Here is a 27,995-nt window from a genome sequence, read left to right as displayed (position 1 = left end):
GAGTAATTGAGGTGTTAAAGTCCCCTACTATTTTGTATTACTGTCAATTTCCCGTTTTATGGCTGTTAACATTTGCCTTATGTATTGAGGTGCTCCTATGTTGGGTGCATATATATTTATAATTGTGATATCTTCTTGTTGGATTAACCCCTTGATCATTATGTAATGCTCTCTCTTGTCTCTTGTAATAGTCTTTATTTTTAATTATATTTTTTCTGTTATGAGTATTGGTACTCTGGCTCTCTTTTTATTTCCATTTGCATACAATATATTTTTCCATCCCCTCACTTTCAGTCTGTTTGGGTGCCTAGGGCTGAAGTGCATCTCTTGTAGACAGCATATATACAGGTTTTAGTTTTTATTCATTCAGCCAGTCTGTGTCTCTTGGTTGGGACATTTAATTGATTTACATTTAAGGTAATTATTGATATGTATGTTCCTATTACCCTTTTCTTAATTATGTTGAGTTTATTTTTGTAGGTCTTTTCCTTCTCTTGTGTTACCTTCCTAGAGAAGTTCCTTTAACATTTGTTGTAAAGTTGTTTTGTGGTGCTGAATTCTCTTAACTTTTGCTTGCCTGTAAAGCTTTTGATCTCTCTGTTGAATCTAAATGAGATACTTGCTGGGTAGAGTACTCTTGGTTGTAGGTTTTTCCCTTTGAACACTTTAAATATATGTTGTCCCTCCCTTCTGGCATGTAGAGTTTTGCTGAAAAATCAGCTGTTAACCTTATTGGGATTCCCTTTTATGTTGTTTGTTGGTTTTCCCTTGCTGCTTTTAGTATTTTTAATTTGATTTTAGTTTTTGTTAGCTTGACTAATATATGTCTCAACATGGTTCTCCTTGGGTTTTTCCTGTTTGAGCCTCTCTGTGCTTCCTGGACTTGATTATTTCCTTTCCCATGTTGGGGAATTTTCCACTATAATCTCTTCAAATATTTTCTCAGACTCTTTCTTTTTTTCTTCTTCTTCTTGGATGCCTATAATTCGAATGTTGGTATTCTTAATGTTGTCCCAGAAGTCCCTGAAGCTGTCCTCAAATCTTTCATTCTTTTTTCTTTCTTCTTCTCTGTGGCAGTTATTTCCAACATTCTATCTTCTAGCTCACTTATCTGTTCTTCAGCCTCAGTTATTCTGCTACTGATTACTTCTAGAGTATTTTTAATTTCAGTTATTGTGTTGTTCATTACAGTTTTTCTCTTTAGTTCTTCTAGGTCCTTGTTAAAAGTTTCTTGTGTTTTCTCTATTGTGTTTCCGAGGTTTTGGGTCATCTTTACTATCATTACTCCGAATTCTTTTTCAGGTAGGTATTTGGCTTAATTTTTTTTTCTTATTGGAGTATGGTAGAAAGGAACTTGTTTACAAAACAGAAGTAGAAAACAAACTTATGTTTACCAGGGTATAAGTGTGGGGAGGGATAAATTGAGAGATTGGAACTTACATATACACACTACTATATATAAGATTGATAACAAATGAGAACCAGCTGTATTGCACAGGGAACTCTACTCAGTACTCTGTAATTGGCTTTTATTTATGGTTTACCATAGATCACATAGTGTTCACTCTTTTCCATTCTTTCTCTTTTTTTTCTTATTTCTACCCCACCTATTCTTTCTTCTATTTTGTCTATGCTTATATTGATATTCTATTTTGCATTCTTAATTTTGTTCATTGAATTCTTCAGCTCCAGAATTTCTCTTCAGTTCTATTTTATGATTTTTATATCTTTGTTAGATTTCTCATTGTGATCATGTACTACTTTCCTGATTTTATTAAATTGACTTTGTGTTCTTGTAGCTCATTGAGTTTCCTTAAAAAAACTCTTTGGAATTCTTTACTATGTAAAACATAGATTTCTATGTTTTTGGATTTGTTTAGTGGAAGATTATTGTGATTTTTGGTGTTTTCATATTTACTTGATATTTCATGCTTCTTGGAATTTTGCATGACTATCTTTACATTTGATGTAGCAGTCTTCTCTTTCAATTTTTCCTATTTTCAGGATAGAAATATCTTTAGTCCATCCTGATATAGAGTGTGAGGGTTTCTCTAACCTTCTATAGATACAATGACTCCACTTTCCTTGCTCCTTCTTGTGGCAGAAGTCTTAAGCTTGTATGTCTTTTCTCTATCCTATAACACACCAGGCTAGCTGTTAATAGTCTTTCTTTTATTTTCCTGAAGGTGGTTCTACAGTTTGAGTTTGTGATTTCTCCTTGCCTCTTTTCTGCATGTGCTCCTATCTATCAGAGCTTCTTCTCACTACCATCCTTGGAAGTGAGCACAAGAAGCTGGCTGCAGAGAAGGGGAAAGTGTGGACTTGGCATGTGATGCACTAGAGATGCCCACAGGCCAGTTGAGGGGAGCCACAGATGAAGCTTTCCCTGTGGCTCATATCAGGCTTCTTGATGGAGTCCAGAATGCAATCAGCAGGAACCGTTAATGCCCTCCAATAATATATGTGCTCTCCTGATTGGCTACCTTACCTCAGTCTTGAAGCTCCCAATTTTATACTCTGGATTCTGCAAGAGAGGGAAATAAATTTCTATGACAGTGTCCAGCACAGGTGAGAACATCAATGGTTTACTCACTTACTCTCTTTCTCCCATGAAGAAGTCATCTCATTTAGCCCTAAGGTGAAATGCCTTTGGCCAGGTGTGATGCTTGCAAAGTCAAGCTTGTCGCTTTTACCCACTCTAATGCATCAAAACTTTATATATATATATATATATATATATATATATATATATATATATAGTTCCAATGGAGTGTTGACACTTTTCCTCTGGAAAACTGGACCTCTGAAAAAGCTTTTTCATCTATAGATGACTGCCCAAGTCATTTTCTGCAGGCACTCTCAGACACACCTAAGAGAGCCCAAAATTACTTCATGGTTTCCTATAGGTTTAACAGATGCTAATGAAGTCTGTATGCCTATTACCTAATATGCAGGAGGGTGAGACTCCTCCCAGTCCATTGACATATGATGGTGGTTCCCATAACTCTCACAGAGGCACTTCCACTCATGGACGGATGTCAATTTTATGTTGCTGAAGGGGAGACAGAAATAAGGGAGGTTTTATGCCATCATGATGCTGACATCACCCCTGTCAAGATCATTACTATTTGTTCTCACTTCTCCTTCTCATTGTCAGTACATTTGTTTAAGCTGTAATCATTTCTTGTTTGGAATTCTGCAACAGACTCCTAAATAAATCCTTATGCCCAGTTTTCCTTATCTTTAGTTCACTCTTAGAATTGCAGTCTGAGTGATGTATCTAATCCAATCATGGAAATCCCCTCCAGTGTCTCTTTAATAATATACAGGATAAAGTCTAAACTCCTTAGAATGGCACACAAAGCCATTCATGTTCTGTAAGCATACTTCCACTTTAGGATCATATTAAGACACTGCTTTCACACTTCAGGCACCAGCTACTATGAATTATTTAACAATCTCCACACACCATGCCCTCTCTCTGATTCATGCTTCTGCACAAGCCAGTGTAATGCTTCACCCATCTAATATATATCTTTAATGCTTTCTTTAACATATTCAGGTTTCCTTGTGGGAAACCATCCCTGAAATATTCCCTTACAATGCACTATCTTAATCTGAGTTAGATGCTCCTCCTCTGTGCTTTCTTCTAACATAGCACTTATAACAATAAATTATAAATATCTCTCCCTTGTAGTAGATTTTGAGCTTTTTGGGTGAACTGACTTGTTATCTTCATCTCTATATTTCCAAGGCATAGCACAATAGTTGGCAAATAGTTGATACTCAATATATTTTTGTTGAGTAAATATATGCTCAAGATATTGGAAAGCGAAGAGGAAAAGTTTAATCCAAATGCCAATGTCCTCATGAAATGTGGAGAAATATTCTGTAATTTAGTAGTTAAGCTTAAGATTATGCTAAGAGTGATATAACCAACTAGAATGACACTTACAAGTGAATCATACTTAATTGTCTAAAAACATTCACATAAAGCAATGGTATGCAAAATTCCTTGGGCATTAGATCACTTGAGATGTGGGCTTTACAAATATAGCTACATGGGTTTTAGTCACAGGGATTCAGTTTCAAATGTTCTGGAATGAGACCCAGATATCAGTATTTTGTGAAGTTTCTGAGTAATTTTAAGAGACGGTGTATTTGTTTGCTAGGTCTGCCATAACAAAGGACTATAGGCTTGGTGACTTAAATAACTGGAAATATTTTTTTTTGTACAATTACAAGTCCAAGGTCAAGGTACAAGCAAGTTTGGTTTCTTCTGAGGTCTCTCTTCTTGTATAGCAAAAGTCATTTCTCATTGTGCCCTCACATGGTCTTTTCCCTGTGTTTGCACAAAGTGTCTCTTTATATGTACAAATTTCCTCTTACTATAAGAACACCAGTCAAGTGGAATTAGGGCCATCCCAATGGCCTCATTTTAACTTAATCACATCTTTAAAGACTTTATGTCTAAATATAGTTACATTCTGAAATACTGGGTTATGGCTTCAACAGGTTAATTTTTTAGAGACACAGTTCAGCCCATAAAAGGCACCCAGTTAAGAGGGTAACCATTATTCTCTTTTCTGTTTTTTTTTAACAGATTTATTGAGATTTAATTAACATGCAACATACTGCACATATTGAAATTGTACAATTTAATGAATTTTGAGGTAAGCATATATTTGTTAAATCATCAACTCAATCAAGATAGTGAATGTATTGATCACTCCCAACAGCTTCCTTTTGTCACTTTGTAATCTATCCCTTCTCCACTGCTCCATACTTCCAGGCAACCACTGGTCTGCATTCTATTACTATAAGTTACTTTACATTTTCTAGAATTGTATTTAAAATTTGTCAAATATTATGCACGTTTTATCTGATGTTACACATGTGAATAGTTCATTCCATTTTAAAATGGGAAGGAGTCAAAATAGACATTTTCCAAAGAAGACATGAAAATGGTCAACAGACACATGAAAAGATGCTCAACATCACTAATCATCAGAGAAGTACAAATAACAGCACAATGAAATATCATTTCACACCTGTTAGAATGGCTATCATCAAGAAGACAAACAACAGGTGGAGGAGCTGGGAAGATGGCAGAAGAGTAAGACGCGGAGATCACCTTCCTCTCCACAGATACATCAGAAATACATCTGCACATGGAACAGCTCCTACAGAACACCCGCTGAATAATGGCAGAAGACCTCAAATATCTCAAAAGGCAAGAAACTCCCCACGTAACTGGGTAGGGCAAAGAAAAATAAAAAAAACAGAGACAAAAGAATAGGGGCGGGACCGGCACCAGTGGGAGGGAGCCGTGAAGGAGGAAAGGTGTCCACACACTAGGAAGACCCTCCGGGTGGCGGAGGGGGAAAGCTTCGGAGCTGGGGAGGAGACTGCAGAAACAAGGGTGCAGAGGGCAACGCAGAGAGATTCCCGCAGAGAGATTCCCGCAGAGAGGATCGGTGCCAACCGGTACTCACCAGCCCAAGAGGCTTGTCTGCTCACCCGCTGGGGCGGGCAGGGGCTGGGAGATGAGGTTTGGACTTCGGTCAGATCCTAGGGAAAGGACTGGTGGTGTGAATACAGCCTGAAGGGGTTAGTGCATCACGGCAAGCCGGGAGGGAGTCCAGGGAAATGGCTGGACCTGCCGAAGAGGCAAGAGACTTTTTCTTCCCTTTTTGTTTCCTGGTGCACGAGGAGAGGGGATTAAGAGCGCTGCTTAAAGGAGCTCCAGAGATGGGAGCAAGTTGCAGCTATCACTGTGGACCCCAGACACGGGGATGAGATGCTAAGGCTGCTGCTTCCACCACCAAGAAGCCTGTGTGCGAGCACAGGTCACTCTCTATACATCCCCACTCGGGAGCCTGTGCAGCAGGCCACTGCCAGGGTCCCGTGATCCAGGGGCAACTTCCCTGGGAAAACGCACAGCATGCCCCAGGCTGGTGCAACGTCACACCAGCCTCTGCTGCCACAGGCTCGCCCCGCACTCCATGCCCCTCCCTCCCCACGGCCTGAGTGAGCCAGAGACCCCAAATCAGCTGCTCTTTAACCTCGTCCTGTCTGAGGGAAGAACAGACGCCCTCAGGCAATCTACACGCAGAGGTGGGGCCAAATCCAAAGCTGAACACCAGGAGCTGTGCAAACAAAGAAGAGAAAGGGAAATTTCTCCCAGCAGCTTCAGGAGTACAGGATTAAATCTCCACAATTAACTTTCATGTACCCTGCATTGGTGGAAAACCTGAATAGACAATGAAACATCCCAAATTGAGGAGATGGACTTTGAGAGCAAGATATATTATTTTTTCCACTTTTGCTCTTTTTGTTAGCGTGTATGTGTATGCTTCTGTGTGAGATTTCGTCTGTATAGCTTTGCTTTCACCATTTGTCCTAGGGTTCTGTGCATCCATTGCTTTTTTTTTACTTAAAAATATTTTTTTCTTAATAATTATTTTTATTATAATAACTTTATTTATGTTATTATACTTTATTTTATTTTATCCTCTTTCTTTGTTTCTACATTTTCTCCCTTTTACTCTGAGCCGTGTGGATGAAATGCTCTTGGTGCTTCAGGCAGGAAACAATGCTGTGCCTCTGAGGTGGGAGAGCCAAATTCAGGACACTGGTACACAAGAGACATCCCAGCTCCATGACATATCAAACAGTGAAAATCTCCCAGAGATCTCCATCTCAACGCAAGCACCCAGCTTCACTCAACGACCAGCAAGCTACAGTGCTGGACACCCTATGCCAAACAACTAGCAAGACAGGAACACAAAACTACCCATTAGCAGAGAGGTTGCCTAAAATCATAATAAGGCCACAGACACCCCAAAACACACCACCAGATGTGGACATGCCCACCAAAAAGGCAAGATCCAGCCTCATCCACCAGAACACAGGAATTGGTCCCCTCCACCAGGAAGCCTACAAAATCCACTGAACCAAATTTAGCCACTGGGGTCAGATACCAAAAACAATGGGAACTACGAACCTGCAGCCTGCAAAAAGGAGACCCCAAACACAGCAAGATAAGCAAAATGAGAAGACAGAAAAACACACAGCAGACGAAGGAGCAACATAAAAATCTACCTGACCTAACAAATGAAGAGGAAATAGGTAGTCTACCTGAAAAATAATTCAGAATAATGATAGTAAACATGATCCCAAATCTTGGAAAGAGAATAGAGAAAATGCAAGAAACTTTTAACAAAGACCTAGAAGAAATAAAGAGGAAAGAAGCAACAATGAACAGCACAATAAATGAAATTAAAAATACTCTAGATGGGATCAATAACAGAATAACTGAGGCAGAAGAACGGATAAGTGACATAGAAGATAAAATAGTGGAAATAACTACTGCAGAGTAGAATAAAGAAAAAGAATGAAAAGAACCGAGGACTGTCTCAGAGACCTGTGGGACAACATTAAACACACCAACATTTGAATTATAGGTGTCCCGGAAGAAGAAGAGAAAAAGAAAGGGACTGAGAAAATATTTGAAGAGTGTTATAGTTGAACACTACCCTAATATGGGAAAGGACATAGTTAATCAAGTCCAGGAAGCACAGAGTCCCATACTGGACAAATCCAAGGAGCAACACGCCAAGACACATATTAATCAAACTGTCAAAAATTAAATACAAATAAAATATATTAAAAGCAGCAAGGGAAAAAAAAAAACAAATAACACACAAGGGAATCCCCATAAGGTTAACAGCTGACCTTTCAGAAGAAACTCTGCGAGCCAGAAGGGAGTGGCAGGACATATTTAAAGTGATGAAGGAGAAAAAACTACAACCAAAATTATTCTACCCAGCAAGGACCTCATTCAGATTTGATTGAGAAATTTAAAACTTTACAGACAAACCAAAGCTGAGAGAGTTCAGCACCACCAAACCAGCTTTACAACAAATGCTAAAGGAATTTCTCTGGTCAAGAAACACAAGAGAAGGAAAACAACTATCATACCAAATGCAAAACAATTAAGAAAATGGGAATAGGAGCATACATATCAATAATTACCTTAGGGCTTCCCTGGTGGCGCAGTGGTTGAGAGTCCGCCTGACGATGCAGGGGACACAGGTCCGTGTCCCAGTCTGGGATGACCCCACATGCCATGGAGTGGCTGGGCCCGTGAGCCATGGCTGCTAAGCCTGCACGTTCAGAGCCCTTGCTCCTCAATGGGAGAGGCCACAACAGTGAGAGGCCCGCGTAACACCAAAAAAAAAAAAAAAAAAATTACCTTACATGTAAATGGATTAAATGTTTCCACCAAAAGACAGACTGCATGAATGGATACAAAAGCAAGAACCATATATATGCTGTCTACTAGAGACCCACTTCAGACCTAGAGACCCATACAGACTGAAAGTTTTGGGATGGAAAAATATATTCCATGCAAATGGAAACCAAAACAAAGCTAGAGTAGCAATTCTCATATCAGACAAAATAGACTTTAAAATAAAGAGTATTAAAAGAGACAAAGAAGGACACTACATAATGATCAAGGGATTGATTCAAGAAGATATAACAATTGTAAATATTTATGCACCCAACATAGGAGCACCACAATATATAAAGTAAATACTAACAGCCATAAAAGGGGAAATCGACAAAAGCACATTCACAGTAGGGGAATTTCACACCCCACTTTCACCAAAGGACAGATTATGCAACATGAAAATAAATAAGGAAACACAAACTTTAAGTGATACATTAAAAAATATGGACTTAATTGATATTTATAGGACATTCCATCCAGAAACAACAGAATGCACATTTTTCTCAGGTGCTTATGGATCATACTACAGGATACAACATATCTGGGGTCACAAATCAAGCCTTCATAAATTTAAGAGAATTGAAAATATATCAAGTATCTTTTCCTACCACAATGCTATGAGACTACATACCAATTACAGGAAAAGATCTGTAAAATATAAAAACAAACACATGGAGGCTAACCAATACACTAATTAATAACGAAGTGATCACTGAAGAAATAAAAGAGGAAATTTTTTTAAAAACTAGAAAAAAGTGACAATGCAGACACAATGACCCAAAACCTACAGGATGCAGCAAAAGCAGTTCTAAGAGGGAAGTGTATAGCAATACCAGCGTACCTTAAAAAACAGGAAACATCTCGAATAACCAACTTAACCTTGCACCTAAAGCATTTAGAGAAAGAAGAACAAGAAAACCCCAAAGTTAGCAGAAGGAACAAATCATAAAGATCAGATCAGAAATAAATGAAAAAGAAATGAAGGAAACTATAGCAAATATCAATAAAACTAAAAGTTGGTTCTTTGAGAAGATAAACAAAATAGATAAACCATTAGCCAGACTCATCAAAAAAAAAAAAGGGAGAAAACTCAAATCAATAGAATTAGAAATGGAAAAGGAGAAGAAACAACTGACGCTGCAGAAATACAAAAGATCATGAGAGATTACTACAAGCAACTCTATGACAATAAAATGGACAACTTGGAAGAACCGAACAAATTCTTACAAATGCACAATGGGCCAAGACTGAATAGGAAGAAATAGAAAATATGAACAGACCAATCACAAGCACTGAAATTGAGACTGTGTTTAAAAATCTTCCAACAAACAAAACCCCAGGACCAGATGGCTTCACAGGTGAATTTTGTCAAACATTTAGAGAAGAGCTAACACCTATCCTTCTCAAACTCCTCCAAAATATAGCAGAGGGAGGAACACTCCCAAATTCCTTCTACGAGGCCACCATCACCTTGACACCAAAACCAGGCAAGGATGTCACAAAGAAAGAAAACTACAGGCCAATATCAATGAGGAACATAGATGCAAAAATCCTCAACAAAATACTAGCAAACAGAATCCAACAGCACATTAAAAGGATCATACACGATGATCAAGTGAGGTTTATTCCAGGAATGCAAGGATTCTCCAATATACGCAGATCTATCAATGTGATAAACCATATTAACAAATTGAAGGAGAAAAACCATATGATTATCTCAATAGATGCAGAGAAAGCTTTTGACAAAATTCAACATCCATTTATGATAAAAACCCTCCAGAAAGTAGGCATAGAGGGAACTTTCCTCAACATAATAAAGGCCATATATGACAAGCCCACAGCAAACATCATCCTCAATGGTGAAAAACTGAAAGCATTTCCACTAACATCAGGAACAAGACAAGGTTGCCCACTCTCACCATTCTTATTCAACAGAGTTTTGTAAGTTTTAGCCACAGCAATCAGAGAAGAAAAGGAAATAAAAGGAATCCAAATTGGAAAAGAAGAAGTAAAGCTGTCACTGTTTGCAGATGACATGGTACTATACATAGAGAATCCTAAAAATGCAACAAGAAAACTCCTAGAGCTAATCAATGAATTTGGCAAAGTAGCAGGATACAAAATTAATGCACAGAAATCTCTGGCAATCATATAAACTAATGATGAAAACACTGAAAGTGAAATCAAGAAAACACTCCCATTTACCATTGCAACAAAAAGAATAAAATATCTAGGAATAAACCTACCTAAGGAGACAAAAGACCTCTATGTGGAAAATTATAAGACTCTGATGAAAGAATTTAAAGATGATACAAATAGATGGAGAGATATACCAAGTTTTTGGATTGGAAGAATCAATGTTGTGAAAATGACTCTACTACACAAAGCAATCTACAGATTCAATGCAATCCCTATCAAACTACCACTGGTATATTTCACAGAACTAGAACAAAAAATTTCACAATTTGTATGGAAACACAAAAGACCCCGAATAGCCAAAGCAATCTTCAGAACTAAAAAAGGAGCTGTAGGAATCAGGCTCCCTAACTTCAGACTATACTAGAAAGCTACATTAATCAAGACAGTATGGTACTGGCACAAAAACAGAAATATGGATCAATGGAACAGGATAGAAAGCCCAGAGATAAAACCATGCACATATGGTCACCTTATCTTTGATAAAGGAGGCAAGAATATACAATGGAGAAAAGACAGCCTCTTCAATAAGTTGTGTTGGGAAAACTTGACACGTACATGTAAAAGTATGAGATTAGAACACTCCCTAACACCATACACAAAAATAAGCTCAAAATGGATTTAAGACCTGAATGTAAGGCCAGAAACTCTCAAACTCTTAGAGGAAAACATAGGCAGAACACTCTATGACTTAAATCAGAAAAAGATTATTTTTGACCCACCTCCTAGAGAAATGGAAATAAATACAAAAATAAACAAATGGGACCTAGTGAAACTTCAAAGCTTTTGCACAGCAACGGAAACCATAAACGAGACCAAAAGACAACCCTCAGAATGGGAGAAAATATTTGCAAATGAAGCAAGTGACAAAGGATTAATCTCCAATATTTATAAGCAGCTCATGCAGCTCAATATCAAAAAAACAAACAACCCAATCCCAAAATGGGCAGAAGACCTAAATAGACATTTCTCCAAAGAAGATATACAGATTTCCAGCAAACAAATGAAAGAATGCTCAACATCATTAATCATTAGAGAATTGCAAATCAAAACTACAATGAGATATCATCTCACACCGGTCAGAATGGCCATCCTCAAAAAATGTGGAAACAATAAATTCTGGAGAGGGTATGGTGAAAAGGGAATACTCTTGCACTGCTGGTGGGAATATAAATTGATACAGCCACTATGGAGAACAGTATGGAGGTTCCTTAAAATACTACAAATAGAACTACTGTATGTCCCAGCAATCTCACTACTGGGCATATACCCTGAGAAAACCATAATTCAAAAAGAGTCATGTACCAAAATGTTCATTGCAGCTCTATTTACAATAGCCAGGACTTGGAAGCAACCTGTGTCCATCATCAGATGGATGGATAAAAAGATGTGGCACATATATACAATGGAATATTACTCAGCCACAAAAAGAAACGAAATTGAGATATTTGTAGTGAGGTGGATGGACCTGGAGTGTGTCATACAGAGTGAAGTAAGTCAGAAAGAGAAAAACAAATACCATATGCTAACACATATATAAGGAATCTAAGAAAAATCAAAAAGGTCATTAAAAACCTTAGAGTAAGACAGGAATGGAGATGCAGAACTACTAGAGAATGGATTTGAGGATGTGGTGAGGGGGAATCATAGGCTGTGACAAAGTTAGAGAGTGCCATGGACATATATACACTACCAAACATAAAATAGAGAGCTGGTGAGAAGCAGCCGCATAGCACAGGGAGATCAGCTAGGTGCTTTTTGACCACCTGGATGGGTGGGATGGGTAGGGTGAGAGGGAGGCAGACGCAAGAAGGAGGAGATGTGGGAACATGTGTATTTGTATGAGTGATTCACTTTGTTATGAAGCAGCATCTAACACACCGTTGTGAAGCAATTATACTCCAGTAAAGAAGTTAAAAAGAAACAAAATCATAGTATGTATATTGTTTTGAAGCTCTGCATTTTGTATATCATAGACATCTTTCTATACAGTAAATAAAGGTTTATGTAGTCATTGTTAAAAAAAAAAAAAGAAACTACAGGTGTTGGCAAGTATGTTGTAAAAAGGAAATCCTCTACATTTATGGGAATGCAAATTCGTCCAGCCACTATGGAAAATAATATTTCATAATATTAAAAATAGAATTACCATACAATCTAGCAATTCCACTTCTGGGTATATACATAAAAGAAATGACAACAGGATTTTGACAAAATATATAAATAAATAAACTCCCATGTTTACTGTAGCATTATTCACAATAGGCAAAATATGGAAACAACCAAAATACCCATCAGAAAATGAATGGATAAAAAAGTTGTGGTATATATATGTATATATATATATATATATATAATCATATATTATTATACATGTATTATATTATTATACATTATTCAGCCACCAGAAAGGAGGATATCCTTTCATTTGTGACAACATGGATTGCCCTTGAGCACTTTATGCTAAATGAGATATATCAGAGAAAGACAAGTGCTGTGTAAGGTCACTTATATGTAAAATCTAAAAAGTTAAACTTGACAAAAACAGAGTAAAATGCTCATTTTCAGGGGAGGAACAGGATAAGAGTGATGGTGTTTAAGTGTACAAACTTGTAATAAGTACTAAATAAGTCATAGAGATCTAATACACAGTATAAAGAATATAGACAATAATATTGTACCATAATTATGTAATATGATAAATATCACTACATCAGCAATCATATTACAAAAATAACACACTTTGCACCTTAAACATACACAGTGTTACATATCAAATTTATTTAATTAAAAGATGGTTCATTTATTTTTATTGACAAGTAGATTTCATTGTATGAATATACCACAAATTGTTTACCCATTCACATGTTGTGGTGATGGATACTTGGGTAATTCCCAATTTCAATTATTACAAGTAAAGCTAGTATGAACATTCTCATACAGCTATGTATGGACATATACATATGTTTTTATTTCTCTTGGGTAATACTTAAGAATGAAATGATCAGATCATATGACAGTGTTTGTTTAACTTTATAAGTGTAAAATTATTTTACAATCTTTGCCAAGTTCAATGTCAGTAAGATATTTTCCTAGGTTTTCTTCTGGAAGTTTTATAATTTTAGTCCTTACATTTAGTTTTATGGTCCTTTTTGATTTTTGAATATGGTCTGAGATAAAGGTTTAGGTTGTTTTATTTATTTTATGTTTTATTTTGTTTTCATATGCATAGTCCATTGTTTCAGCACTATTTCTTGAACAGATTATACTTTGCCACTTGAATTGCCTTAGGACAATTACTGAAAATCAATTACTATATATATCTGTGTCTGTTAATGGATTCTTTCTTTCATTGATCTATATGTCTATATTTACATCATTAAGACACTATTCGAGATTACTGTAGCTTTAATATTAGGGAGGTAGTCTAAATCCTCTAACTTTGTTCCTTTTTTTTCAAAATTGTTTAACCATTTTAGGTCCTTTGCATCTCCATATAAAATTTAAAACCAGTTTCATGATTTCTGCAAAAAATAAGTGCCTTCTGGCATTTTAATTGAGATTGCATTGACTCTGTAGATCATTTGGGGGGGGGGCAACTAATATCCTAACAACACTGAGTTGTCCAATTCATGACCACACACTATTTTTCCACTTATGTTAGTCTCCTTTAATTTCTCTCAGCAAAGTTTTCTAGCCATCATTCCATCATTCTTGCCTATCTTTTATCAAATTTTCTTTTACACTAGCAAAACTCACATATTAACTCTGGTAGCTTTCCTGAAGAGTCTTTAGAAGTTCCTACATAGAAAAACTTGACTTATGTGGAAAAAAAGTTTTACTGTCTTCTAATCTATATGTCCTTTATATTTACTTTTCTTGCCTTCTGGCACTGGCTATGACATCCACTACAATATGAAATAAAAGTAAAGAGACTGAAATTTTGTGCCTTGTTTCTGATTTTAGGGAGAAGTTATTCAGTCTCTTACAATGAAATATGATGTTAGTAGGAGACTTTTCATAGTTGCCCCTTATCAGGTTGAGAAAATTCCTTTCTATACCCATTTTGCTTAGAAATGTTGATATGAATGGGTGTTTAATTCTGTCAAGTGATTTTTCTGCATTTATCATACGTTTTTCGTCTGTTAACCTGAATTATATTGTTTGATTTTCTTGAATGTGAAGATAATTTTGCTTTCATAAGACAAACCCTGCATGGTCATGGTGTGTTACCATGTTTATATGTATTTGGATTTAAATTACTAGAAATTTGTTATGAATTTTTGTGTCCGTAATCATTATGGATATTGGTCTTCAATTTTAATTTTTTGTACTAAATTTTTCTAGATTTTTTTTTATGAAGACAATTCTAGCCTGCTAGCCTAATAAAATAAGTTGGGGATTTCCCACTTCTAATTTTTTTTAATTTATTTTACTTTATTTTTTTAACACCTTTATTGGGGCGTAATTGCTTTACAATGGTGGGTTAGTTTCTGTTTTATAACAAAGTGAATCAGTTATACATACACATATGTTCCCATATCTCTTCCCTCTTGCATCTTCCTCCCTCCCACCCTCCCTATCCCACCCCTCCTGGCAGTCACAAACCACTGACCTGATATCCCTGTGTTTTGTGGCTGCTTTCTACTAGCTATCTACCTTACGTTTGGTAGTGTATATATGTCCATGCCTCTCTCTCGCTTTGTCAGGGCTCACCTTTCCCCTTCCCCATATGCTCAAGTCCATTCTTAAGTAGGTCTGTGTCTTTATTCCTGTCTTAACCCTAGGTTCTTCATGACACTTTTTTCCCTTAAATTCCATATATATGTGTTAGCATACAATATTTGACTTTCTCTTTCTGACTTACTTCACTCTGTATGACAGACTCTGGGTCTATCGACCTCATTACAAATAGCTCAATTTCATTTCTTTTTACGGATGAGTAATATTCCATTGTATACATGTGCCACATCATCTTTATCCATTCAACTGATGTGGGCACTTAGGTTGTTTCCATCTCCAGGCTATTGTAAATAGAGCTGCAATGAACATTTTGGTACATGACTCTTTTTGAATTTTGGTTTTCACAGGGGATATACCCAGTAGTGGGATTGCTGGGTCATATGGTTGTTCTATTTGTAGTTTTGTAAGGAACCTCCATACTGTTCTCCATAGTGGCTGTACCAATGCACATTCCCACCAGCAGTGCAAGAGGGTTCCCTTTTCTCCACACCCTCTCCAGCATTTATTATTTCTAGAGTTTTTGAGGATGGCCAATCTGACTGGTGTGAGATGATATCTCATTGAAGTTTTGATTTGCATTTCCCTAGTGATTAATGATGTTCAGCATTCTTTCAGGTGTTTGTTGGCAGTCTGTATATTTTCTTTGGAGAAATGTCTATTTAGGACTTCTGCCCATTTTTGGATTGGGTTGTCTGTTTTTTTGTTACTGAGCTGCATGAGCTGCTTGGACATTTTGAAAATTAATCAGTTGTCAGTTGCTTCATTTGCAAATATTTCTTCCCATTCTGAAGGATGTCTTTTGGTCTTGTTTATGGTTTCCCTTGCTGTGCAAAAGCTTTGAAGTTTCATTAGGTCCCATTTGTTTATTTTTGTTTTTATTTCCATTTCTCTAGGAGGTGGGTCAAAAAGGATCTTGCTGTGATTTATGTCATAGAGTGTTCTGCCTATGTTTTCCTCTAAGAGTTTGATCGTTTCTGGCCTTACATTTAGGTCTTTAATCCATTTTAAGCTTATTTTGGGGTATGGTGTTAGGGAGTGATCTAACCTCATACTCTTACATTTACCAGTCCAGTTGTCCCAGCACAATTTATTGTAGAGGCTGTCCTTTCTCCACTGTACATTTCTGCCTCCTTTATCAAAGATAAGGTGACCATATGTGCATGGGTTTATCTCTGCACTTTCTATCCTGTTCCATTGATCTATCTTTCTGTTTTTATGCCAGTACCATACTGTCTTGATTACTGTAGCTTTATAGTACAGTCAGAAGTCAGGGAGCCTGATTCCTCCAGCTCCTTTTTTCGTTCTCAAGATTGCTTTGGCTATTCGGGGTCTTTTGTGTTTCCATACAAATTGTGAAATGTGTTGTTCTAGTTCTGGGAAAAATGCCAGTGGTAGTTTGAAAGGGATTGCATTGAATCTGTTGATTGCTTTGGGTAGTAGAGTCATTTTCACAATGTTGATTCCTCCAATCCAAAATATGGTATGTCTCTCCATCTATTTGTATCATCTTCAATTTATTTCATCAGTGACTTATAATTTTCGGCACACAGGTCTTTTGTCTCCTTAAGTAGGTTTCTTCCTAGATATTTTATTCTTTTTTTTGCAATGGGAAATGGGAGTATTTTCTTGATTTCAATTTCAGATTTTACATCATTAGTGTATAGGAATGCAAGAGATTTCTGTGCATTAATTTTGTATCCTGCACGTTTACGAAATTCATTGATTAGCTCTAGTAGTTTTCCGGTAGCATCTTTAGGATTTTCTAGGTACAGTATCATGTCATCTGCAAAGAGTGACAGCTTTACTTCTCTTCCGATTTGGATTCTTTACTTCATTTTCTTCTCTGATTGCTCTGGCTAAAACTTCCAAATCTATGTTGAATAAGAGTGGTGAGCTTTGGCAACCTTGTCTTGTTCCTGATCTTAGAGGAAACGCTTTCAGTTTTTCACCATTGAGGATGATGTTGGCTGTGGGTTTGTCATATATGGCCTTTATTTTTTTGAGGAAGTTTCCCTCTATGAATACTCTGTGCAGGGTTTTTATCATAAATGGGAGTAGAATTCTGTGAAAAGCTTTCTCTGCATCTATTAAGATGATCATATGTTTTTTCTCCCTCAGTTTGTTAATATGGTGTATCACATTGATTGATTTGCGTATATTGAAGAATTCTTGCATTACTGGAATAAACCCCATTTGATCATGGTGTATGATCCTTCTAATGTGCTGTTGGTTTCTGTTTGCTAGTATTTTGTTGAGGATTTTTGGATCTATTTTCATCAGTGATATTGGCCTGTAGTTTCCTTTCTTTGTGACATCCTTGTCTGGTTTTGGTATCAAGGTGATGGTGGCCTCGTAAAATGAACTTGTGAGTGTTCCTCCCTCTGCTATATTTTGGAAGAGTTTGAGAAGGACAGGTGTTAGCTCTTCTCTAAATGTTTGATAGAATTCGCCTGTGAAGCCATCTGGTCCTGGGCTTTTCTTTGTTGGAAGATTTTTAATCACAGTTTCAACTTCAGTGCTTGTGATTGGTCTGTTCATATTTTCTATTTCTTCCTGATTCAGCCTTGGTAGGGTGTGCATTTCTAAGAATTTGTCCATTTCTTCCAGGTTGACCATTTTATTGTCATAGAGTTGCTTGTAGTAATCTCTCATGATCTGTTGTATTTCTGCAGTGCCCGTTGTTACTTCTCCTTTTTCATTTCTAATTCTATTGATTTGAGCCTTCTTCCTTTTTTTCTTGATGAGTCTGGCTAATGGTTTATCTATTTTGTTTATCTTCTCAAAGAACCAGCTTTTAGTTTTATTGATCTTTGCTATCGTTTCCTTCATTTCTTTTTAATTTATTTCTGATCTGATTTTTATGATTTCTTTCCTTCTGCTAATTTTGGGTTTTTTTTTGTTCTTCTTTCTCTAAATGCTTTAGGTGCAAGGTTAGGTTCTTCATTCAAGATGTTTCCTGCTTCTTAAGGTGGCCTTGTATTGCTATAAACTTCTCTCTTAGAACTGATTTTGCTGCATCCCATAGGTTTTGGGTCATCGTGTCTCCATTGTCATTTGTTTCTAGGTATTTTTTTATTTCCTCCTTGATTTCTTCAGTGATCACTTCGTTATTAAGTTGTGTATTGTTTAGGCTCCATGTGTTTGTATTTTTTACGGGTCTTTTCCTGTAATTGATATCTACTTTTATGTCATTGTGGTCAGAAAAGATACTTGATACAACTTCAAATTTCTTAAATTGGCCAAGGCTTGATTTGTGACCCAAGATATGACCTCTCCTGGAAAATGTTCCATGAGCACTTGAGAAAAATGTGTATTCTGTTGTTTTTGGATGGAGTGTCCAAAAAATATCAATTAAGTCCATCTTGTTTAATGTATCATTTAAAGCTTGTGTTTCTTTATTTATATTCATTTTGGATGATCTGTCCTTTGGTGAAAGTGGGGTATTAAAGTCCCATACTATGAATGTGTCACTGTCAATTTCCCCTTTTATGGCTCTTAGTATTTGCCTTATGTATTGAGGTGCTCCTATGTTGGGTGCATAAATATTTACAATTGTTTTATCTTCTTGGATCGATCCTATGATCATTATGTAGTGTCCTTCTTTGCCTCTTCTAAAAGTCTTTATTTTAAATCCTATTTTGTCTGATATGAGAATTGCTACTCCAGGTTTCTTTTGGTTTCCATTTTCATGGAATATCATTTTCCATCCCCTTTCAGTTTGTATGTGTCTTCAGGTCTGAAGTGGGTCTCTTGTAGACAGCATATATATGGGTCTTGTTTTTGTATCCATTCAGCTAATCTGTCTTTTGGTGAGAGCATTTGGTCCATTTTCATTTAAGGTAATTATTGTTATGTGTGTTCCTCTCTCATTTTCTAAATTGTTTTGAGTTTGTTATTGTAGGTCTTTTCCTTCTCTTTTGTTTCTTGCCTAGAGAAGTTCCATTAGCATTTGTTGTAAAGCTGGTTTGGTGGTGCTGAACTCTCTCAGCTTTTGCTTGTCTGTAAAGGTTTTAATTTCTCCATCAAATCTGAATGAGATCATTGTTGGGTAGAGTAATCTTGGTTGCAGGTTTTTCTCCTTCATCACTTTCAGTATGTCCTGCCACTCCCTTCTGGCTTGAAGACTTTCTGCTGAGAGATCTGCTGTTAACCTTACAGGGATTCCCTTATGTGTTATTTGTTATTTTTCCCTTGCTACTTTTAATATGTTTTCCTTGTATTTAGTTTTTGACAGTTTGATTAATATGTGTCTTGGCGAGTTTGTCCTTGGATTTATCCTGTATGGGATGCTCTGTGCTTCCTGGACTTGATTAAATATTTCCTTTCCCATATTAGGGAAGCTTTCAACTATAATCTCTTCAAATATTTTCTCAGTACCTTTCTTTTTCTCTTCTTCTTCTGGAACCCCTATAATTCGAAGGTTGGTGCATTTAATGTTGTCCCAGCGGTCTCTGAGACTGTCCTCAGTTCTTTTCTTTTTTTTTTTTTAAACATCTTTATTGGGGTATATTTGCTTTACAATAGTGTGTTAGTTTCTGCTTTATAACAAAGTGAATCAGCTATACATATACATATGTTCCCATATGTCTTCCCTCTTGCGTCTCCCTCCCTCCCACTCTCCCCGTTCCACCCCTCCAGGCTGTCCCAAAGCCCTGAGCTAACATCCCTGTGCCTTGCAGCTGCTACCACCTAGCTATCTACCTTACTACATTTGTTAGTGTGTATATGTCCATGACTCTCTCTCGCCCTGTCAAAACTCACCCTTCCCCCTCCCCATATCCTCAAGTCCGTTCTCCAGTAGGTCTGCGTCTTTATTCCTGTCTTACCCCTAGGTTCTTCATGACATTTTTTCCCCTTAAATTCCATATATATGTGTTAGCATACGGTATTTGTCTTTTGCTTTCTGACTTACTTCACTCTGTATGACAGACTCTAGGTCTATCCATCTCATTACAAATAGCTCAATTTCATTTCTTTTTAAGGCTGAGTAATATTCCATTGTGTATATGTGCCACATCTTATTTATCCATTCGTCCAATGATGGGCGCTTAGGTTCTTTCCATCTCTGGGCTATTGTAAATAGAGCTGCAATGAAAATTTTGGTACATGACTCTTTGAATTTTGGTTTTCTCAGGGAATATGCCCAGTAGTGGGATTGCTGGGTCATATGGTAATTCTATTTGTACTTTCTTAAGGAACCTCCATACTGCTCTCCATACTGGCTGAACCAATTCACATTCCCACCAGCAGTGCAAGAGTGTCCCATTTTCTCCACACCCACTTCAGCATTTATTGTTTCTAGATTTTTTGATGATGGCCATTCTGACTGGTGTGAGATGATATCTCATTGTAGTTTTGATTTGCATTTCTCTAATGATTAATGATGTTGAGCAATCTTTCATGTGTTTGTTGGCATTCTGTATATCTTCTTTGGAGAAATGTCTGTTTAGGTCTTCTGCCCATTTTTGGATGGGGTTGTTTGTTTTTTTGTTATTGAGCTGCTTGTAAATTTTGGAGATTAATCCTTTGTCAGTTGCTTCATTTGCAAATGTTTTCTCCCATTCTGAGGGTTGTCTTTTGGTCTTGTTTATGGTTTCCTTTGCTGTGCAAAAGCTTTGAAGTTTCATTAGGTCCCATTTGTTTATTTTTGTTTTTATTTCCATTACTCTAGGAGGTGGGTCAGAAAGGATCTTGCTGTGATTTATGTCATACAGTGTTCTGCCTATGTTTTCCTCTAAGAGTTTGATAGTTTCTGGCCTTACATTTAGGACTTTAATCCATTTTGAGCTTATTTTTGTGTATGGTGTTAGGGAGTGATCTAATCTCATACTTTTACATGTACCTGTCCAGTTTTCACAGCACCATTTATTGAAGAGGCTGTCCTTTCTCCACTGTACACTCCTGCCTCCTTTATCAAAGATAAGGTGTCCATATGTGCGTGGGTTTATCTCTGGGCTTTCTATCCTGTTCCACTGATCTATCTTTCTGTTTTTGTGCCAGTACCATACTGTCTTGATTACTGTAGCTTTGTAGTATAGTCTGAAGTCAGGGAGCCTGATTCCTCCAGCTCCTTTTTTCGTTCTCAAGATTGCTTTGGCTATTCGGGGTCTTTTGTGTTTCCATACAAATTGTGAAATTTTTTGTTCTAGTTCTGTGAAAAACGCCAGTGGTAGTTTGATAGGGATTGCATTGAATCTGTAGATTGCTTTGGGTAGTAGAGTCATTTTCACAATGTTGATTCTTCCCATCCAAGAACATGGTATATCTCTCCATCTATTTGTATCGTCTTTAATTTCTTTCATAAGTGTCTTATAATTTTCTGCATACAGGTCTTTCGTATCCTTAGGTAGGTTTATTCCTAGATATTTTATTCTTTTTGTTGCAATGGTAAATAGAAGTGTTTTCTTGATTTCACTTTCAGATTTTTCATCATTAGTATATAGGAATGCCAGAGATTTCTGTGCATTAATTTTGTATCCTGCTACTTTACCAAATTCATTGATTAGCTCTAGTAGTTTTCTGGTAGCATCTTTAGGATTCTCTATGTATAGTATCATGTCATCTGCAAACAGTGACAGCTTTACTACTTCTTTTCCAATTTGGATTCCTTTTATTTCCTTTTCTTCTCTGATTGCTGTGGCTAAAACTTCCAAAACTATGTTGAATAAGAGTGGTGAGAGTGGGCAAACTTGTCTTGTTCCTGAGCTTAGTGGAAAGGCTTTCAGTTTTTCACCATTGAGGATGATGTTTGCTGTGGGCTTGTCATATATGGCCTTTATTATGTTGAGGAAAGTTCCCTCTATGCCTACTTTCTGGAGGGTTTTTATCATAAATGGGTGTAAAATTTTGTTGAAAGCTTTCTCTGCATCTATTGAGATGATCATATGGTTTTTCTCCTTCAATTTGTTAATATGGTTTATCACATTGATAGATTTGCGTATATTGAAGAATCCTTGCATTCCTGGAATAAACCCCACTTGATCATGGTGTATGATCCTTTTAATGTGCTGTTGGATTCTGTTTGCTAGTATTTTGTTGAGGATTTTTGCATCTATGTTCATCAGTGATAGTGGCCTGTAGTTTTCTTTCTTTGTGACATCCTTGTCTGGTTTTGGTATCAAGGTGATGGTGGCCTCGTAGAAGGAATTTGGGAGTGTTCCTCCCTCTGCTATATTTTGGAAGAGTTTGAGAAGGATAGGTGTTAGCTCTTCTCTAAACGTTTGATAGAATTCACCTGTGAAGCCATCTGGTCCTGGGCTTTTGTTTGTTGGAAGATTTTTAAACACAGTTTCAATTTCAGTGCTTGTGGTTGGTCTGTTCATATTTTCTATTTCTTCCTGATTCAGTCTTGGCAGGTTGTGCATTTCTAAGAATTTGTCCATTTCTTCCAGATTGTCCATTTTATTGGCATAGAGTTGCTTGTAGTAATCCCTCATGATTTTTTTTATTTCTGCAGTGTCAGTCGTTACTTCTCCTTTCTCATTTCTAATTCTATTGATTTGAGTCTTCTCCCTTTTTTTCTTGACGTGTCTGGCTAATGGTTTATCTATTTTGTTTATCTTCTCAAAGAACCAGCTTTTAGTTTTATTGATCTTTGCTATCGTTTCCTTCATTTCTTTTTCATTTATTTCTGATCTGATTTTTATGATTTCTTTCCTTCTGCTAGCTTTGGGGCTTTTTTGTTCTTCTATCTCTCATTGCTTGAGGTGCAAGGTTAGGTTGTTTATTCGAGATGTTTCCTGCTTCTTAAGGTGGCCTTGTATTGCTATAAACTTCCCCCTTAGAACTGCTTTTGCTGCATCCCATAGGTTTTGGGTCGTTGTGTCTCCATTGTCATTTGTTTCTAGGTATTTTTTGATTTCCTCTTTGATTTCTTCAGTGGTCACTTCATTATTAAGTAGTGTATTGTTTAGCCTCCATGTGTTTGTATATTTTACAGATCTTTTCCTGTAATTGATATCTAGTCTCATGGCGTTGTGGTCAGAAAAGATACTTGATACAATTTCAATTTTCTTAAATTTACCAAGGCTTGATTTGTGACCCAAGATATGATCTATCCTGGAGAATGTTCCATGAGCACTTGAGAAAAATGTGTATTCTGTTGTTTTTGGATGGAGTGTCCTATAAATATCAATTAAGTCCGTCTTGTTTAATGTATCATTTAAAGCTTGTGTTTCCTTATTTATTTTCGTTTTGGATGATCTGTCCATGGGTGAAAGTGGGCTGTTAAAGTCCCCTACTATGAATGTGTTACTGTCGATCTCCCCTTTTATGGCTGTTAGTATTTGCCTTATGTATTGAGGTGCTCCTATGTTGGGTGCATAAATATTTACAATTGTTATATCTTCTTCTTGGATCGATCCCTTGATCATTATGTAGTGTCCTTCTTTATCCCTTTTAATAGTCCTTATTTTAAAGTCTATTTTGTCTGATATGAGAATTGCTAATCCAGCTTTCTTTTGGTTTCCATTTGCATGGAATATCTTTTTCCATCCCCTTCCTTTCAGTCTGTATGTGTCTCTAGGTCTGAAGTGGGTCTCTTGTACACAGCATATATAAGGGTCTTGTTTTTGTATCCATTCAGCCAATCTGTGTCTTTTGGTGGGAGCATTTAGTCCATTTACATTTAAGGTAATTATCGATATGTATGTTCCTATTCCCATTTTCTATATTGTTTTGGGTTCGTTATTATAGGTCGTTTCCTTCTCTTGCATTTCTTATCTAGAGAAGTTCCTTTAGCATTTGTTGTAAAGCTGGTTTGGTGGTGCTGATCTCTCTCAGCTTTTGCTTGTCTGTAAAGGTTTTAATTTCTCCATCAAATCTGAATGAGATCCTTGCTGGGTAGAGTAGTCTTGGTTACAGGTTTTTCTCCTTCATCACTTTCAGTATGTCCTGCCACTCCCTTCTGGCTTGTAGGGTTTCTGCTGAGAGATCAGCTGTTAACCTTATGGGGATTCCCTTGTGTGTTATTTGTTTTTATTCCCTTGCTGCTTTTAATATGCTTTCTTTGTATTTAATTTTTGATAGTTTGATTAATATGTGTGTTGGCGTATTTCTCCTTGTATTTATCCTGTATGGGACTCTCTGTGCTTCCTGGACTTGATTAACTATTTCCTTTCCCATATTAGGGAAGTTTTCTACTATAATCTCTTCAAATATTTTCTCAGTCCCTTTCTTTCTTTTTTCTTCTTCTGGAACCCCTATAATTAGAATGTTGGTGCGTTTAATGTTGTCCCAGAGGTCTCTGAGACTGTCCTCAGTTCTTTTCATTCTTTTTGCTTTATTCTGCTCTGCAGTAGTTATTTCCACTACTTTATCTTCCAGGTCACTTATCCGTTCTTCTGCCTCAGTTATTCTGCTATTGGTCCTATCTAGAGTACTTTTAATTTCATTTATTGCATTGTTCATCGTTGCTTGTTTCATCTTTAGTTCTTGTAGGTCCTTGTTAACTGTTTCTTGCATTTTGTCCATTCTACTTCCAAGATTTCGGATCATCCTTACTATCATTATTCTGAATTCTTTTTCAGGTAGATTGCCTATTTCCTCTTCATTTGTTAGGTCTGGTGGGTTTTTATCTTGCTCCTTCATCTGCTGTGTGTTTTTCTGTCTTCTCATTTTGCTTATCTTACTGTGTTTGGGGTCTCCTTTTTGCAGGCTGCACGTTCGTAGTTCCCGTTGTTTTTGATGTCTGTCTCCAGTGGCTAAGGTTGTTTCAGTGTGTTGTGTACGCTTCCTGGTGGAGGGGACTAGTGCCTGTGTTGTGCTGGATGAGGCTGGATCTTGTCTCTCTGGTGGGCAGGTCCAGGTCTGGTTGTGTGTTTTGGGTTTGTCTGTGGACTTATTATGATTTTAGGCAGCCTCTCTGCTAATGGGTGGGGTTGTGTTCCTGTTTTGCTAGTTGTTTGGCATAGGTTGTCCAGCACTGTGGCTTGCTGGTCGTTGAGTGAAGCTGGGTGCTGGTGTTAAGATGGAGGTCTCTGGGAGGTTTCCACCGTTTAATATTATGTGGAGCTGGGAGGTCTCTTGTTGACCAGTGTCCTGAAGTTGGCTCTCCTACCTCAGAGGCAGAGCCCTGACTCCTGGGCTGGAGCACCAAGAGCCTCTCATCCACACGGCTCAGAATAAAAGGGAGAAAAAGTAGAGAGAATTAGTAGAAATATGAGGAAAGAAAGAAGGAAAGGAGGAAAGGAAGGAAGGAAGAAATAAGCAAAGAAGGGAGGGAGGGAGGGATGAAGGAAGGAAGGAAGGAGGGAAAGAAGGAAAAAAGACAGAAAGAAAGAAGATACAGTAAAAATAAAATAAATTATAATATAGTTATTGTACTAAAAATTATTTAGAAAAAAAAAAAAAAAGGGACGGATAGAACCCTAGGACAAATGTTGGAAGCAAAGCTGTACAGAGAAAATCTTACACAGAAGCATACACATACACGTTCACAAAAAGAGGCAAAGGGGGAAAAATCATAAATCCTGCTCCCAGTGACCACCTCCTCAACCTGGGGTGATTCGCTGTCTAAAGGAGGGAAGGAAGGAAGGAAAGAAAGAAAGAAAGAACGAAAGTAAAGTACAATAAAGTTATTACAATTAAAATTAATTATTAAGAAAAAAAATTTTTTTTTAAAAAAAAAACATGGACGGATAGAGCCCTAGGACAAATGGTGGAAGCAAGAGTATACAGACAGGATCTCACACAGAAGCATACATGCACACATTCACAAAAAGAGGAAAAGGGAAAAAAATCACAGATCTCGTTCCTAAATTCCACCTCTTCAATTTGGGATCACTCCCTGTCTATTCAGGTATTCCACCATGCAGGGCACATCAAGTTGATTGTGGAGCTTCAATCCGCCGCCTCCGCGGCTGCTGGGAGAGACCTCCCCCTCTCCTCCCTGCTCTCACAGCTCACAGGAGCTCAGCTTTGTACCCGGCCCTGCCCCTGCGCGCAGGTCGCTGGAGGGCGTCTGTTTTTTGCTCAGACAGGACGGGGTTAAAGGAGCCGCTGATTCGGGAGCTCCGGCTCACTCAGGCTGGGGGTTGGGGGATGGGGGAAGGAGGGGCACTGCGTGCGTGGGGGGTCTGCGGCGGCAGAGGCGGCGTGACGCTGCGGCAGAGGCCGGCGTGACGTTGCACCAGCCTGAGACCCGCCGTGCGTACTCGCAGGGAAGTTGTCCCTGGATCCCGGGAACCTGGCAGTGGCGGCCTGCACAGGCTCCACGGAAGAGGGGCGTGGAGAGTGACCTGTGCTCGCACACAGCCCCTCTGGTGGCGGCAGCAGCAGTCCCAGCGTCTCCCGCCCGTCTCTGGGGTCCGCAGTTTTAGCCGCGGCTCGCGCCCGTCTCTGGGGTTCGCGCTTCCCGCCGTGGCTCGCGCCCGTCTCGGGGGCTCGCGCCCTCAGCCACGGTTCGCGCCCGTCTCTGGTGTTCGCGCTTTTAGCCGCGGCTCGCGCCCGTCTCTGGAGTTCCTTTAAGCAGCTCTCTTAAACCCCTCTCCTCGCGCACCAGGAAACAAAGAGGGAAGAAAAAGTCTCTTGCCTCTTCGGCAGGTGCAGGCTTTTCCCCGAACTCCCTCCCGGCTAGTTGTGGTGCACCAACCCCTTCAGGCTATGTTCAAGCCGCCAACCCCAGTCCTCTCCCTGCGCTCCGTCCAAAACTGAAACCCGAGCCTCAGCTCGCAGCCCCGCCCGCCCCGGCGGGTGAGCAGACAAGCCTCTCGGGTTGGTGAGTGCTGGTCGGCACCGATCGTCTGTGCAGGAATCTCCCCGCTTTGCCCTCCGCACCCGTCGCTGTGCACTACTCCGCGGTCCCGAAGCTCCCCCCTCCGCCTCCCGCAGTCTGCACCCGCGGAGGGGCTTCCTAGTGTGTGGAAACTTTTCCTCCTTCACAGCTCCCTCCCACTGGTGCAGGTGCCGTCCTTATTCTTTTGTCTCTGTTTTTTCTTTTTTTCTTTTGCCCTACCCAGGTACGTGGGGAGTCTCTTGCCTTTTGGGAGCTCTGAGGTCTTCTGTCAGCCTTCAGTAGGTGTTCTGTAGGAGTTGTTCCACGTGTAGATGTATTTCTGGTGTATCCGTGAGGAGGAAGGCGATCTCCACGTCTTACTCTTCCGCCATCTTCCCTCCCTCAGTTCTTTTCATTCTTTTTCCTTTATTCTGCTCTGCAGTAGTTATTTCCACTATTTTATCTTCCAGGTCACTTATCCGTTTTTCTGCCTCAGTTATTCTGCTATTGATTCCATCTAGAGTATTTTTCATTTCACTTATTGTGTTGTTCATCATTGTTTGTTTCATCCTTACTTTATCTATGTCCTTATTAAATGTTTCTTGCATTTTGTCTATTCTGTTTCCAAGATTTTGGATCATCTTTACTATCATTATTCTGAATTCTTTTTTAGGTAGACTGCCTATTTCCTCTTCATTTGTTAGGTCTGGTGCGATTTTATCTTGATCCTTCATCTGCTGTGTGTTTTTCTGTCTTCTCATTTTGCTTATCTTACTGTGTTTGGGGTCTCCTTTTTGCAGGCTGCAGTTTCATAGTTCCCGTTGTTTTTCATGTCTGTCCCCAGTGGCTAAGGCTTGTTCAGTGGGTTTTGTAGGCTTTCTGGTGGAGGGGGCTAGTGCCTGTGTTCTGGTGGATGAGGCTGTATCTTGTCTCTCTGGTGGGCAGGTCCAGGTCTGGTTGTGTGTTTTGGGTTTGTCTGTGGACTTATTATGATTTTAGGAAGTCTCTCTGCTTATGGGTGGAGTTGTGTTCTTGTTTTGCTAGTTG

The sequence above is a fragment of the Phocoena sinus genome, chromosome X, assembly GCF_008692025.1.
Source record: "Phocoena sinus isolate mPhoSin1 chromosome X, mPhoSin1.pri, whole genome shotgun sequence".
Taxonomy (NCBI): Eukaryota; Metazoa; Chordata; class Mammalia; order Artiodactyla; family Phocoenidae; genus Phocoena; species Phocoena sinus.
This window is presented reverse-complemented; position numbering follows the sequence as displayed.